This window comes from Tasmannia lanceolata, unplaced genomic scaffold (assembly GCF_043159265.1).
Source record: "Tasmannia lanceolata isolate RefF3 unplaced genomic scaffold, GAP_Taslan_0.1 ptg000037l, whole genome shotgun sequence".
Classification (NCBI taxonomy): domain Eukaryota; kingdom Viridiplantae; phylum Streptophyta; class Magnoliopsida; order Canellales; family Winteraceae; genus Tasmannia; species Tasmannia lanceolata.
The window spans coordinates 19,733,423-19,746,077 of NW_027518714.1; positions in this window are offsets into that span (position 1 = coordinate 19,733,423).

Sequence of the window (12,655 nt, forward strand, 5' to 3'; positions counted from 1 at the left end):
CAAAGCTGAACAGACGACACATTTTGACTGACCCGAAACCAAAACAAAGCAAATTTTTGGGTTTTCAGTTTTAAAACGATATTCACAAAGATAAAACTCTACTAACAATAGGGAGATAGTCTCTCACCGACTCTTAACTCGGCAACTAAGACATCTCAAAGAGATAGTCTCTCCCTAATACTCATGACTCGACTAATTAATAAAAAACGAACGAACGATTACAAAAACACAAACATTTTTTCTTTTTCTTTTTTTTTTATATATCAGGCTAAGCCAAAGTACACATAACAATTGCTCAAAGAGCACAAACCAAACAAACAAACCAATCACTTCAATTACTCAAAGAGCTTTCATTTTTTTTTTCTTAGAAACCACGTTGCAATTTGTCTAAGACAAGCACAAACTCAAACACTTAAAGAGTTTTTCCTTTTTAGAAACCTGCAAAAATAGGCCAAAGACCAATGTATTGAAACTCGTCCAAAACAAGTTCAAAACCAAACACTCAAAGAGTTTTTCCTTTTTAGAAACCTGCAAAAATAGGCCAAAGACCAATGTATTGAAACTCGTCCAAAACAAGTTCAAAACCAAACACTCAAAGAGTTTTTCCTTTTTAGAAACCTGCAAAAATAGGCCAAAGACCAATGTATTGAAACTCGTCCAAAACAAGTTCAAAACCAAACACTCAAAGAGTTTTTTTTCTTTTTAGAAACCTACAAAAATAGGCCAAAGACCAATGTATTGAAACTCGTCCAAAACAAGTTCAAAACCAAACACTCAAAGAGTTTTTTTTTTTTTTTAAATCATGCCGATCAGTCAAAGACTCGACCAATTATTAGGGTAATCGAATATTCAAGCTAAACTCAAACTTCTAATACCCGAGGCGAGACTAAGTCTCAAGCCCAGCGATAGTTATACAGATCATTGCTGAAAATAAATCTGTGTAACTATCCGAGTAACTCTGACTCCTCTCTTTCAAGGTAGCGAATCACTCCGGATCATGCGGTTCTGCTAAACAGTTCCACGTAAATCCAAATTCGTAGGTCCTGCTAAACAGTCCCCTACAAACCTCTTCGCAGATACACATGACTCCTAACACGTTAGGAAGCTGCACATTGCGGGACGATGATTAGGTAAGTCACCACTTGACATTACACTACTAATCATCTGGGTACTAAGTACCAGAGGCGAGACTAAGTCTCAAGCCTAGCGATAGTTATACAGATCATTACTGAAAATAAATCTGTTTAACTATCCGAGTAACTCTGACTCCTCTCTTTCAAGGTAGCGAATCACTCTGGATCACGCGGTTCTGCTAAACAGTTCCACATAAACCCAAATTCGTAGGTCCTGCTAAACAGTCCCCTACAAACCTCTTCGTAGATACACATGACTCCTAACTCGTTAAGAAGCTGCACATTGCGGAACGATGATTAGGTAAGTCACTACTTGACATTACACTACTAATCATCGGGGTACTAAATACCCGGGAGAAGGAAGAAAAGACCAATCCGTGTAACACAGGATCGGAAATATTTTCCTTATTAAAACATTTCAAAAAGACCAAACCGTGTAACACAGGTTCGATAATTTCCATCTCTATTAAAATCTTTCAAAAGGACCAAACCGTGTAACACAGGTTCGGTAATTTCTATCTCTGTTAAAAACTTTCAAAACGACCAAACTGTGTAACACAGGTTCGGTAATTTCAAACTCTGTTAAAATCTTTCAAAAAGACCAAACCGCGTAACGCAAGTTCGGTAATTTCAAACTCTGTTAAAATCTTTCAAAAGGAATGAAGAATTTACCATCTTTGATCAATTTCACTAATGGGCCAGTCATCTCTTACCAAGAATAACTAGGAGCGCATGATCTTTGCTGAAAGCAAAACTCAAATAGATTGATGAGATTTTCAGGTGCTGACTCTCTTTAACAGGTGAGAAGCATTCTGATGAGGTTTGAAGGATGCAGGAGTAGATTTTATACTCCGCTGGGAATTAAAGTTTCTGAAACTGACTCCAAAAGAAACAATTGGATCAAGGAATTCAACTCAAAGAGTATGTTCAAGCTTCTCTGGTTTCTATTTGCTAAGAATAGATATCCCAGTTATCATTGTGTAATATCTTTTATGACGCAAGTCATAAAAGATGCCCCTAGTATGATGTGCTTCCATGACAAAGTCTTAAGAAGGCAGAACCAAGGTAAGTAGAAAAAATTTGAGTTTGCATGGGTTCTTTCTTTGGTATAGTGGTAAAACCAACTCTACAAAGGCTGAACGTAAGAATTCTTCATTTTGCTCAGTGTTTGAGGCTTTGATGTTTCAGGCAGGTCAGAATAAAAAATCTCTTGCCCTTCTTTGATTCTTAAACCAGGATCTACTTTGAATTTTCTTTTCACTTTGGAAGGTATACACCCATTCTCTCCAGTGCCAAACACTTTTGATTCTAAAAGAAAACAATGATAAACAAGGAACAGACTCCTGAAGACTCTTTCAAAGAAGACTTACAATATTCAAATGATTTGACTAAATTTTGATTCACTCTTAAATCAAATGTATCATTTTTTAATGGTAAGGTCAGCCACTCTCAGAGTAGTCTAAAAAACTATGTCAAGATGGCCTAATTTCCTCCATCGGGATCTCCGTCATGGTTATTACCCCTTTCGGATTGCTCGGTCTTAATGCCCCTAGTTTAAAAAGGTGTCAAAATAAGTCTCGCTGACACTACTCGGATTCCAGGATTCTGCCCTGTGCAGAGGTGGCTTCTCCGTCTCCCTGATTTCTCTCTTCAAAAGAAGTCATAACTTTTGCTTTCCAAGCTTTCAGTCTGAAAGACCACTTATCTCAACTTTTGCTTGCACCCAAACTTGGGAATTCTACGTAACTGAGGAACTCTTTCTGCTTCTATTCAACTCAACTTTTCATGAGAAGTATTTGCCTCTGACTAGATTGTCTCTTCAACTTTTCTATCCAGCAGACCACTACCCTTATTTTCTGATAAGTCAATCCCTTTGCTTGTTGACTTAGCAAGAAAAACAACTTTCACCTTTCTCTAAGTCGCCCTTTCGAGTTTTCAACCTAGCGGGTCTTCAGACTCTCATTCTTTTCTTTCTGTTTTTCTTTTCATTCGCCTCGAACCTTTGCTTGTTTCACCAGAAGGGCTTTCTAGGTGGGCTTTGGTTCAAAAGGGTTGAATACCTAAGGTTCTAAGGATTTGGACCGAATCTGGTCTAGCCAGACTACCTACGTACCCCAAAGATGGAGGATCAGATCCGCATAGTTCGCTTTGGGGTTTTTCAAAGAATGGTTTAGCATTTAGCTTCAAAATTTGAAAGAGATTTTATTCCAAGGTTTGACCGAACTTGAATTAATCAAGTTGCCTACGTACCCCTGAAGAAATGGGGATCAGGTCCGACGTAGTTCGGGTGCATAAATGCCCCGGGTTTATAATGTGTTTGAAAAGAAATTGTTTAATTTTGCTTTTGGCCCAAAGGGTTTACAAATGGATTTTAAAACATTAGGATTTTGGCTATAAAAGCTCAAACGATCAAGGATGGCCTCCTGATGTATTTGATGTACAAGCCCTTTTGTTTAAGGTTCAAAGCCTTTGAAATTTTTTTTTTTTTTTGAGGAGTCTGGTGGTTTTCTGGCAAAACTTCAACCACTGTGCTCCACTCCCGTCTCAAAGATCTTGAATTTATGCTCAAGATTCCACAACTCTGTCTGAAAATCTTCTCTCAATATCTCATCAGCTCCACAGGATGCCTGACGCTTATCTCTTTAAAATTTTATTCCTCAACTGGATGTCTAAAGCAGATGAAGTCTTGCTTTGATCAACGACAGGGCATTCCCCTGGTTTATCCTTATAGGATCAAGCAAAACTACCTCAAACCCCTCTAAACAGGTTTATCAATTCTTTGCGCTCCTTAGGAGATAAAGTTTTTCCAATCCATCCATCCCGAGTTTCGGATTTCGATACCACTATCAATGGATTTGATTTCTTCTTTAAGTGGCTATGCTCGACGCTCTTCCTCTCGTTCGACCATCTTTCAGATCTCGAGGTGAATTTCGTCTGCATTCTAATCCGAGAAGGGGGTCTTTAGTTGTTTAAACATTAGATCTAAGAGTGAATCATAGAGTATCAAAGATACGAAATCAACAATTTTATTGAATTGAAGACTGTAAGTACATTGATGATTTTTGACACACCTCAATGGGCTCTTCAACAGTTCTGATAGAAAACAGAATACTGACTCTGTATAAGAAAGATTGACAGACATGACTTCATTTTTTTTTTTTTTAACATCTACGTAACTGAACTTTTTCAACTTAGAGAGAAGAAAGTTGATGTACACTCAATGAAAGACAAATCTAAAGATACAGGACACTTCTTCAAAGGTAGTGAACTGACACTGAAGGCTTATAGGTGATACACCTTTCCTCATGATAATGATAACTATAAAGTTCAATCCCGGAGTAGAAATCACAGAAAAGGCAACTCCACAAGGTCTAGGTTAAATGGGGCAACAAAAGGCTTATGTTGACAATGTGGGTAAAACAATAGACTGCCTGGATCAAGTATGATTAGAAATAGTCAGTCTTTAGAAAAAATGGTCTTTCGCTAAACATAGACTCTTGACTTGGAAGCACACACACTAGATCAATAGTCATGGGATAAAGATTCTGAACAAACAGAGAAAAGAGTAATCTTGAAATACACCAAAGGGTATTTTATTCTAAAAATCAAAGAAATATTGTCTATGAAGGTCAAAGCGAAATAGACAGTGATATTATGACCTACATCAACAGGGTTTCAATGAATTCTCAATCCACACCTTGAAGTCTCATTTGAGTATAACTGCTCTTCTTTTTGGGAATGAAAGAGTCAGGAACGATAAACATCCATAATCAAAATAAATTTCGATCTCAGCAATGATCATGCACTCAAAGAATACAGGTAAAATCAAACTTTTCCATTAATGATTTCGATATGATCCAAGGGTAAAAGATATATGATAGGTAAACATGGATCAAAAAATCAATGACTCAGATAATAGACCATGGCCATAAGAATGACAAAAGTAGGGTCAAAGACCAGATCTAAAATCTGAATGATGGATATCAACAACTGTACGATCAATATGAGATGAAATGATAGACCATGGTCATAAGGACAGCAAACGAGCTATCGGCCAGATCTCAAGACAAACAGGTTGACAAATAAGGATCTAATCCTACTAAATGATGTATACATGAGAATCAAGACAAGGCAGACTGACTCCAAAGGATAGCAATCATGCTTAACATACTTTTGGATAAAATCCAGCAGCATAACGGCTATACGAGGAGGTCAAGGTCCAGACTAAGTAAACTGACTCTAAAGAGTAGCCGTCATGCTCAAAATGTTCTGGATAAAATCCGGCAGCATAACGACTATACAAGGGATCACCCTAGCTCAATCGAAAGGTATGAATAACGGTTACTAGAGAAGGGTGATCAACAGATGGACTAACCAAAGGTGAGAATATACAACAATGGGTCAAACCCTATAATCAACAGATCAAGGGCTAAACTCGGCCAAGGTAATGACGGTCAAAATCCACTGACTAGATCTAGATCTAAATTCGGAATGGATATAACCGACTGAAAGGAATAAGGAATCTCTGACTAAGAGGAGAACCATAATATACATAATCAGTATATATAAGTAAATACACATACACACAAATCCTAACCAGGGGCACCAGCCCTAATTCTAATCTAGCGGAGTCGAGAAAATCTCGACTCAAGACAGACTGATGAGTGTGCTAGGACCATGTTGTAGCCATATAAAATGAGCTACCCTAGTCTACAAATGGGGCAAAGCTCCTAACTCTAGGCTCCACATGTGTGAGCAACACATGTTCGACCCTATATGAATGCAATATCCTTATATAAACACGGGTACTTCCTAGTTGGGCTTCACTAGGTCAGTAAGTATATATATAATATATAAAACAAAGTAGGGCTCCGGACTCAATCTAATGGGTACCATGCGTATGAAACATACTTAACATGTATAACTCAAGTGCACCGAGTGTTATACATAGTATGCTTCATTGCTCATCGGCTGCTGTAAACACAAGTGCACCGAGTGTTTACGGCTGCAGCGTTGGCGCATAGCTTGGAAATAGATTCAACAGTACCATCAGGGTGAAGACATCCCAGTCGGGTACGCATTGAATCTATCCCGTGGAGCCAAGAAGGAAAAACAAGGAAAAACAAATATGATAATGCATGATGTGTAGTGTGTGAATCCCTTGTTTTAATTACGCACCTGCCTGGCGCCCCTGGATTCTAACGATAGAGTTCCCATTTAAAATGATTTTAGCTCAAATTTCTCCAAAGTTAGCAAAAATGGCATTTTTATAGAGTTAGGCAATGTTTCAAGAACTCCCCAGCAGAGTCGCCAGCCAGTGGACCCCGATCCTGAGAGGACGAGTGCGGCGAGGGACGCGAGGTCCCCACAGCAATCCTCTAAGATCTCCACAATGTGAAGGAGAGCTCTGCCAAGGAACTCTCGAAACGGATGCCACCCTCATAGCATAGCACGAGTGGCGATATAAAAAAAAGGGATATGTCTTGATCCGGAACCGGGGTTCGAAACCGAGACATACCTATAATAACTCAGAGTCGCCATCCATGGATAGGCCATGGAACCCTAAAATCAAATCCTCTGTGCAATGGATAACCAGAAATATATATGGGTTCGTGCCTGGTTACGAATGGGGAAGGTCTGAGAGCACCCCCAATTCGCCCGAGTGCAAGCACTTGGTCTCTTATGCCATTTTCATTAATTCCAAAGAAGTTTGAGTAAAAATCATGTGAAATGGGAACAATCCTCAGGAATCGTCTACCTAAGCATGCATTTCCTGAGAATGGAGAAATAAACACGTAAAATGAAATGAAAAATGTGTCACCTAAGCAAAGCTAGGTTATGAGTGACATGCCTAATGGGTGTCTAAGTTTCTGGTGGACACGCACATGCAAGCTACAACCAAAGGTATAGTATCAGTACAAGAAAGTAAGAAAACATATCAAAACATGAGACACAAATCTATGCTATGTATGACGGGACAAGACAAGTCCTAACTCTAATGCAGGACTGGACTCGGACCAGAATGGCCATCCATCCTAGCTGCGCTACGTATCCCGGCCTCGGGAAGAATCGGAGCCCACGTAGTTCGATGCCCTATTCTAAATTATGATGCCTAAGACATCTAGCCCTCTATCCTAGACTCGATCTAAAAGACCGAACCAGTTATTAAAGCTTCTTGTATGATTATTAAAATTCCAGTGAATTGTGGATTTTAGGACACCCTATATGCCCTAACTAATGCAAGTTGATTAGCCTTAGGCTAATGCAGGTGGTTCCTACAATCCTATGTGTAACTAGGCTGTGCAACCTAATGAAAACCACGGGCTGACTATATGCCTAGTCTAGCCATCGGTTCGACTAAATGTCTAACCGATCGACTCGAGGCCTCCTAACTCTAGGGACACTCACACGACAGGACATACCATATCAATACAAATCAAGACAAACTCCTAACTCTAGAACACAACCTAAACAGCTAGGACATACTCCTAACTCTAGAGGAAGATCTTTTTGAAAATGGTTTGAATATTTTTGTAACTTTGAAAGATTTAAAATTTTTATTTTTAAAGGTTTGGCTGGACTTGGGATGTGGATCCCAAGCTGCACTACGTACCTCGTGGAAGAGGATCAAGCCAACGTAGTTCGAAACGAACTCTCTACCTATCAAACACTTACGGCAAATCAACTATGCTCTAATAATACTATTATAAGAGCAAATGAGTCAAAGACTCTCTAATGACAGTAACTGGAGAATAAATGAGTCAAAGACTCTCTAATAAAAGCGACTAAAGGATAAACGAGTCAAAGACTCTCTAATAAGAGCAACTGATAACACTGAAATGAGATAACGAAGTCAAAGACTCTCTAATAATACTGCAAATAAAACAGATGAGTCAAAGACTCTCTAAAAACGGAAACACGAGTCAAAGACTCCAATGACACCAACTAAAAGATAAATGAGTCAAAGACTCTCTAAAGGAAAAGAAACACGAGTCAAAGACTCCACTAACATTAACTAAAGGATTAATGAGTAAAGACTCTCTAAAAGAGATGAAAAACACGAGTCAAAGACTCCACTAACACCAACTAAAGGATATATGAGTCAAAGACTCTCTAAAGGAAAAGAAATACGAGTCAAAGACTCCACTAACACCAACTAAAGGATAAATGAGTCAAAGACTCTCTAAAAGAGATGAAAATACGAGTCAAAGACTCCACTAACACCAACTAAAGGATATATGAGTCAAAGACTCTCTAAAGGAAAAGAAATACGAGTCAAAGACTCCACTAACACCAACTAAAGGATAAATGAGTCAAAGACTCTCTAAAAGAGATGAAAATACGAGTCAAAGACTCCACTAACACCAACTAAAGGATATATGAGTCAAAGACTCTCTAAAGGAAAAGAAACACGAGTCAAAGACTCTACTAACACCAACTAAAGGCTAAATGAGTCAAAGACTCTCTAAAGGAAAAGAAACATGAGTCAAAGACTCTACTAACACCAACTAAAGGATAAATGAGTCAAAGACTCTCTAAAAGAGATGAAAACACGAGTCAAAGACTCTACTAACACCAACTAAAGGATATATGAGTCAAAGACTCTCTAAAGGAAAAGAAACACGAGTCAAAGACTCCACTAACACCAACTAAAGGATAAATGAGTCAAAGACTCTCTAAAGGAAATGAAAACACGAGTCAAATCAGATAATATAAGATTGAAAATCTGTGATCAAGATGAAATGAGATAGCATAAGATTGCTTTCAGCGGATGGATCATGAATGACTAATCCTATGAGATCTTTGGAAATGAATGGGATTTACATCCTAACCCCAAAGGAAAAGTTTTTTAATCTTCGCACATTTTATCAGTGTTACCTGAAGGCATCAACCCTAACCCTAATCTAGCGGAGTGGAGAAAGGATCTCGACTCATGACTTTGTTTGTGTACCTAGGACCGATCGTAGCCATTGGAAGATGGACTACGGCCTAATCTAGACACAAATGGGTAGGATATCCTAAACTAGGCTCACACACGTGATGCACATGTGTTCGTATACTACATGCATGTGTGGGTTAATCTAGGGGTAAGGCCAAGAGTTCCCTTAGCGCGAATCCATGTTCGATATACTGTACCAGTGTCCGGCGTATCAGTACGTGAACAAGAGATCCGTTTACGTACCATAAAGGTACTAGGCTAAGGGTGGAATGCTTCTCTAGCACAGAGGCACCAGGTGATGAAATCCCAGTCAACCATGCTAGATAACACTCCGGGTTCCTAAAATAGGACGTGTGTGCATGTGAGATGCAGGGGTTTAGATGCAAGTGATGTAAGTGTGTGCAATAAGTTCGCGCAATCTATGATACCTTCAGGTTTTGTTAGATTAAGTTTGAGTAAATGTGATTTTATCAATGGATTTTATCAATTTTAATTTCGAATTTCGAATGTTGAAAATCACTTGGTAGTAATTAATTTCAAATTTTCAATGGATTGTATCAATTTTAAGCATATGAATGATTTTACAAGTGAAATTATTGCAAACGAATTCGAAATGAGTTGAAATTTCTACAGCAGCAAGATGGGAATGTATGTAGCTTAATAGATGAGTTTTGCAGATTTTTACATTAAATTCATATTTAATCTTGATTTAACAATTAAATGACCAGATTGCCAAATTAACACAGAAACTACAAGAAATAGACATATAAATTCTATGAAATTTCTACAGAAATAAGATATCAATAAAATGAGCATACGGTGAGAATTTCATAAATTATAAAGACTATTTACTACCGATTTCGGATTTTACAATTTTCAGACCAGATTAAGAATTAACACTACATCCCATATGAAAACAGATCCAAATCACTCGAAAATTTTACAGTAACAAGAAATATGGAAGATAAGACTACTGTAAAAATTTTAAGAATTTTAAGGGTGATTTGATGTCAGTAACAAGTCTCACAAAATCTGATAATTTTCAAAGAAAGCATTAAATAATATACCAAATAAACTCCAAAAATCCTTAAAAATTCATGGTAAAATGAATCAGTACCATATTAATTTCCCACGAAATTGCATTAAATTTGGAATCTGTTTGGTATATAATTTAATTTTTCTTCGTCAAAAGATGTTTTTTTGAAGAGTTTTCTATTTTTAAAACACAATTTGCGGAAAAAATCAGAAAAATTCGGAAAAATACAGAAATATTTTGAGAAAAATGCACCTACCTGTGGTGAAGATCTTGCCGCCGCCGATCCGATCCGCCGTCTTTCGCTTTCTCTTAGAGGGAAGGATTGGGAGGTGATTGGGAGAGATAATGGAAGAAGAATATAGGGAAAGGGATTTGAGGGAGTGATTGGAAGAGATAATGGAAGAGAAAGAGATAATGGAAGGTAAATCTCCTTTTTTTCTCCCCTTTTTTATGGATGGGAAGGAAGATATATATAGGGAGAGAAAGAGAGAGAGAGAGATGTGTTGGTGGAGAGCTCATCATGTTGTCCCTCTTAGTGGAGAATCCATCATCATTCTTCTTAGTGGAGGGCCCATCATGTTTCTTAGTGGAGAATCCATCATCATTCTTCTTAGTGGAGGGCCCATCATGTTTCTTAGTGGAGAATCCATCATCATTCTTCTTAGTGGAGGGCCCATCATGTTTCTTAGTGGAGAATCCATCATCATTCTTCTTAGTGGAGGGCCCATCATGTTTCTTAGTGGAGAATCCATCATCATTCTTCTTAGTGGAGGGCCCATAATGTTTCTTAGTGGAGAATCCATCATTATTGTTCTTAGTGGAGGGCCCATCATGTTTCTTTAGTGGAGAATCCATCATTATTGTTCTTCATAAGAGGCCTCACAAGAGGCCCTACTGAGGCCCCACAATGTGGGCCCCACAACGCGGGCCCCACAACGTGGGCCCCACAATGTGGGCCCTCGGTTGATTCGAATTTTAAACAAATGTTCAATGCGGGCCCACCAAACGGGTCCAAATTCTCCCTCGCTTGGATTCTTATGAATAATCTCTCTCAACCTCTCACGGAAAAATGCGAAACATGGCGGAAATGATCGGATGGGGTTTCTCCCAAGCATAGCGAACTTGGGTCCGGTCAAAATGGGGTGTCTACAGCATGTGGCGTTTTTCTTTTCCCCTTGATGATCATCTGAAGATACATGATTATAGATATGTCCAGTATTATGGTGATTTTCATGACTTGTAGTTAGTTCCTGACGAGAATCCTTTAGTGGCAGGGTTAATTGGAATTTATGTCCAGCTAATAGACAGGACATTTATGGTATAAGTAAGGAAAAATTGAAAAAAATGATTTCTCTTTGAATTTATGTTATGAGTGTATATTTTGCAATGGAATCATTTCAGCAGTTTTGCAATGGGATCATTTCAATAGTTGAAATATGATATTATGTTGATAAAAAAAAAACAGGGAAGAATATAAGAATTTCTAAAATATGAGCTGTAGTGTCAATACGAAGCATGGTTTCTCTTTGAATTTGCTATTTTCTATTCTCATTATGAATGCATCACTTATTTTGATAGAAAGATGAATTCTAATGTTAAGACATCGTTATCAGAATGATTTTATATAAATGAGAAATTGAGTTGAATACATTATTGTAGAGTAGCAGGTCATTCAAGCTAAAGCATCATCTTTACCCATTTAATTGTTGATTTGTTTTTCGTACCTGATATCCTTATGTTGAGATTCAGAACAGTGCTAGTATTTTTTATTTATTTATTTGTAAGAATATAGAGTGAGGACACTCAACTTGTAGAATTGAAAATGACATCATGCTTTAATTCTATTTCTGTTATGGCTCTATAATGATAGTCAATTGAGTGAAATGTAAAATAATTTTAATCATGTAGTCTTTTAGGTTTTATATCCCTTCATTGCAAGGACAATGAAGGTGATATCCCAAGCCCATCTTTTAGGGAGACCTACTTGGTCCATGTAGTATCTCTCTTCCTTTTGTCTTTTATAAAGACAGCCTCAAATCATTAGATCCTTCCATTCATCGCAAAGGCGACGAAGGCGCTAGCCCAAGCCCATCCTTAGGGGACTTGCACAGTCTAAATAGCACTTCCCTCTTTTTGCTATTTAGACTATCCCAACATTTTAGACGTCCTTAGAAATTAGTAGCACTTCTTCATTGCACGGGCAATGATAGTGCTAGTTGGAGCTTACCCCTTTTAGAGAGACAAGCTATATCTTGATAGAAAAGTCAAACCTTTTGGAGACAGGCATTGTCTCACTAGTGAGTCAACCTATAGGAGACTATCCAAGTCTCAAGTAGTTTTCACCCCCTCTAGTCAAAGACTAACTTAGTCTCATAGTTACCCTACCCTTTTTATCATTGCAGGGGCACTGATAAGGATACTTGGAGCCCACCTCGGTGTTTAAGAGACTTGCCCAGTCTCACTAACACCCTTCTTTATCTCCTCTTCTTTTAGGAGACTAGCTTAGTCTCATTAGCACTCCCCTCTTAGGGTTGTGCACTAGGAGTC